Source organism: Arachis ipaensis, chromosome B07, assembly GCF_000816755.2.
Source record: "Arachis ipaensis cultivar K30076 chromosome B07, Araip1.1, whole genome shotgun sequence".
NCBI lineage: Eukaryota > Viridiplantae > Streptophyta > Magnoliopsida > Fabales > Fabaceae > Arachis > Arachis ipaensis.
The window spans coordinates 18740000-18744788 of NC_029791.2; the positions used below are offsets into that span (position 1 = coordinate 18740000).

General features: G+C 36.3%; 1 long non-coding RNA gene across 2 annotated transcripts; it reads left to right on the forward strand.

Moving 5' to 3' along the window:
• On the forward strand, nucleotides 3516-4789 carry LOC110264891. Of its 2 annotated transcripts, none has more exons than XR_002351217.1 (2): nucleotides 3516-4248; nucleotides 4547-4789. It is a non-coding gene; the product is annotated as an uncharacterized LOC110264891 (long non-coding RNA). The 2 variants fall into 2 exon arrangements; XR_002351216.1 differs by having other exon boundaries at nucleotides 3516-4220.

Genomic DNA, 4789 nt, shown 5'->3' on the forward strand with positions numbered 1-4789 from the left:
ATATTTGTTTTTAAGATTATTTTTAATTTTACTTAATAAGACACCTAATAATTGTTCAACCATATAAGAGTACTGATACTTTGTAATTTTACATAATACCAAATTAAAGTATCATACGAATCCATTAAATTAAAGTATCATATAAATAAAGATGTGTTGGTCTCATAATTGCTCACGGTATCACATGTGTTGGTGTGTATATATGTAGCCGTTACTTTATATTAATTCTTATTAGTCAATTTGATTAAACTGTACGTAACTACACCATGCAAGGGGATCGGATTGGATAACATATATATTTTAAATTAGCTTAATTAGTGTATTCATTACAACATAAATTGCAGATAGTGACAATTTTTATTGACCGTCGCTAAATAGTTCCGTGGTCTTTTGTTTAATGAGCTGCAATTATTCTCAAGCTGGAAAATTAGGTATAAATTAAAACTAGCTTCAATTATCTTAAACAATCCCATTGTTCATTTACATCACATAGGCTTGGAGGATATCATGAAAGCAAAATTTAAACAGTTTTATAGGAACAAAAGCACTACAAAATTTCGGTATCACATAGAAAAGATGAAATCAATCAAATGTATGCTCTAGCTATGTTGTTATAATACTACTAACAAATTAGAAGAACTGTTGGTAGATAGCAGTGCATTGAGATAGCTTGGCAGTAAAGAAAATGAGCTACCAGCTGTCATATAAATTAGTTACACATGCAGCTTGTTAGAAGTTAGTTAGGCAAGTTAGAATAGTTAAAATTAGAATAGTTAAACTTATGGCGGCCAATATATATGGAGTGACATGTATCTGTAGCGAGGTAATTTCTATCATTTTAAAGTCAGAATTCATCATATTAAAAATTTTTCAAATTCCGCTCTTGTAACTCTCTTCTCTCACCCGCTTTTTCTGCCACCAAGATTCAATATGGTGCGGTGAGCGTGGATGGTTGCAGAGATTTGTGAGTACCTTCAATTTCAAGGTTTAATCAAGTTTCGTGCATTCTGATCTTGTGATTCAAGCTAATTTTCAGCGAGATCACAAGAAAGAATGATGGATCTGACAAGTCCAGAAACTCATGGACACTCGAATCCCGATAATCAAGATTTTTCCATGGCTGAATTCCAACGATTCACAAAAATGATGACACAGTTTTCGTCAATTCAAGCTCAAGCTCCGAAAGCAACATTGAATCTCAATCAAGATCCCTCAAGCCTCTACTTCCTACATCCGAATGAGAATCCAAGTATCGCTCTCACCTCAACTCCACTGACGAATCAAAACTACTACTCTTGGGCGTGCTCTGCATGGATATCACTGAAATCAAAGAACAATATCAAGTTTGTAGATGGTTCTTTGCTAAAACCTGATGAGACAGATAGCAAGTTCAATACATGGGATAGATGCAATACACTCGTGATCTCCTGGCTGCACGCGTCACTGAGTCAAGATATTCTCCAAAGTGTCCTTTCGTACAACAATGCCTGTGAGCTTTGGAATGAGCTAAAGCACAAATTATATGAAGGGGGTGCATTTAGAGTAGCAGAGTTGCAAGAAGAACTGTTCTCATTAAAGCAAGGAGAGATGTCAGTAACGTCATATTTCACAAAACTTAAAAGAATCTGGGAAGAACTCGAAGAATTTGAACCAGTTCCTAGTTGTGAATGCATGAAAGAATGTGAATGCGGGCTTGATGTAATGAGAGGATACAGGAAAAGAACAAATGCAATTCGATTTATAAGGGGGGCTCAATAACCAATACTCCACCGTCAAATCCTAAATAATGCTGATGAAACCCCTCCCAGAGGTTGCTGCGATTTATTAACTCCTTCTACAGAAAGAAAGGGAGTTGAATCAGCCAGAGATGCTGAATTCCAAGAGTTTGATAAATGCAGCACTTAGCAATGGACCCCAAACATTCAAGGGAGAGGAAGTGGACGTGGAGTTCATGGAAGAAGTAGAGGACGAGTTCCTTCCAAGCTGTGTGCTTACTGTGGCAAAACTGCCAGCTGATTGATAGCTGTTATTACAAACATGGGTTCCTCCTCATTCCCCGGCAACGACGCCAAAATTTGATGCGAATTTTTCAAACCACAATTACCGGCAAGTGCATCGAATCGTATCAAGTAATAAACTCACGGTGAGTGAGATCCCACGAGGATTGATGGACTAAACAAGCAATAATTGATTAATTATTCTAGTTAGACAAGTTGAAATGAGAGTTTTGAATATCAAGTAGTGTAAAAGACAGTGAATTAAGAAAACTAAGCAGTAAATGGTTAAGAAAATAGTATGAGAAAAGAGTTAAGACTTAAGAGATGTTTAGATTTTTGGATTAACATTCAATGTCAACTACCCTAATCATGCAAAGATTGAGTTTATGGCAAACCCTAGGTGATTGAATTCCTATTCCAAGGCAATTCAATTTTCTCTAACCCAATCAACCGTCAATTCCTTGATCAATCAATTGTATTAGAAGGTTAAGTTCAAAATCTGATTTATAAGCCACACAATCTCTAAGAACCCAAAAATAATCCGATTATATGTCACGTATCACATTAAATCTAAACAATTAAGGAGTTATGAGAAAAGGATTTCAAACTTTAATTCTAGTGATGTAACTTTTCCAAGATTCAAAAGAATTCAAATTAGATTAGAGTTATTTTTCAATACACACTAATCCGTAGGATGAAGAACGAAACCAATTCTTAAACATGAATCAATGCATTAATCAAGAGTAGAAGAATAAATAATTATTAACATAGTTGTCAGAACCGAATCGGTGATCGAACTGGTAAGGTTACTGGGTCACTGGGTTACTGGTTCAACCGGTGGGTCACTGGTCGAACCGGTTAACCCGGTATAATTAAATAATTATGTAAAATTTAATTATTTTTTTAATTATAAGTAAAAATAAATTAAATAAAAGTAAACTATTTGATGAAAGATATATATATATATTATAATTTGCATATATATTATTGAAAATCAACACAGTTCAGCGGCAAGAAAAGGTTTTGGTCTTACAGAAGATAGGGGTTCAAATCCCATATCACACATTTTGGATAATTTTGACTTTCAAATGGTTCGGTCAGACCGGTCTTACCAAGTTTGACCGGTTCTCACCAGTTTATTCCGAATTTGACCGGTTTGTTTCGGTTTCATACCTTGCACGGTCCAAATATCAAACCGAACCGGTACTAGGTCCGATTCACCGGTTTCCAGTCAAACCGGTCGGTCCGGTCCGGTTCTGCTAACTATGATTATTAATCCATCAAAGTAAACAGAGCTCCTAACCTTAGAAATGGAGGTTTAGTGGCTCATGGTGCAGAAAAAATCCTAGGAGAGTAAAAGTGTAAAAATTGAAAGTGCGGAAGTAGAAGAGAAAAGAAGAGATCCCCGCGAGGGCGAATCTCTATCTTATTTATAGTCCTAATCCTAATTGATTTAAAACTTGAATTCAAAACCTAACAAATCCTTTTTTATTTTGTTAATTGATTTGAAATAAAATCAAAGCCTCCTCTGTGTGATTTGTTGCACGCGTGGTCCCCATTCCATTGAGCACTATCGATGCTAAACGCTGGATTGGTGGCATTTAGCGCCACCGTTCCAGTGATCTCTCATGCATTACAAAGTCCTCGACGCTAAACGCTGGGTCGTAGCGTTTAGCGCCACCCTTCCAGAATGAAATAGTGAGAATTAAGGTGCTGGCGCTAAACACCGTTAATGTGGTGTTTAACGCCACCTATCCCGAGAAGAATTGGTTTGTTGAGCTCGTCCAATCATCCGTACGCACAATAGATGCATACGTATGAGGTCCCTTATTGCGCTAGTGATGTGTACGCATGCATGATGCATACGCGTGAGTCCTTCTTTTCTTTTTCATGAATTTTTCACCAAATCTTCATCTGAATGCTACCTGAAATCACAAAAGGTCAAAAAAATTCAAAGTGGCATCCATTAGGGTATAATTCACTAAAATTCTCTGACAAATAAAAAAAATACCATATAAATCATATAGAAAAGACACTAATGATGCTCACGCATCACCTCCCCCCATTTGTAGCGAGCTCAACGAGAAACCACCATAAATAGCTTGATGGTTGCTGAGAACAATGGCGAAGACAGCAACAAGCTCTCAACCCATGGGGGGAATTGCCACAAAAGAAGCTTTGTTCCAACAACAAACACAGTTATCTACTCATGGCAATGATTCGGTAACAACAGTTCTTGCTCCCTCTTCAGGTGTATTTGAAATTCTCTCATCATATACACAATCTAATTTTTCTCAAAAATGGATCTTAGTTATAGGAGCAACTGCTCATGTATCATTTTCACTGAAATTCTTTCAATCTTACATGGTCATTAACCCAATAATTGTCAAAATTTCAGACGGTTCACAAATTGTCTCCACCATATGTGGCACAGTTTCCTTTACTAAAGAATTCTACTTAACTGATTTTTTACATGTTTCTAGTTTTTCTTTTAATCTGATTTCAATTTCTAAAGCCACTAATTCTCTGTCATGTCAATTTTTGTTCAGTCACATTAACTGTGAGATACATGATCAGCTTTCCTTGAGGATGTTTGGAGCAGCTGAGCTTGAAAAAAGACTTTACATACTGAGAGAAAGACATAATAAAGAGGCAAAAATAAATCTGGAGGCACCAACAAGCACACTGACACAGTCACACACATTAATGTTGTTAATCAATCAAATGAGTTCCATCTCTGGCATTGTAGGTTAGGTCATGTGTCAAATGATAGGCTAAAAATTTTGAAAAAA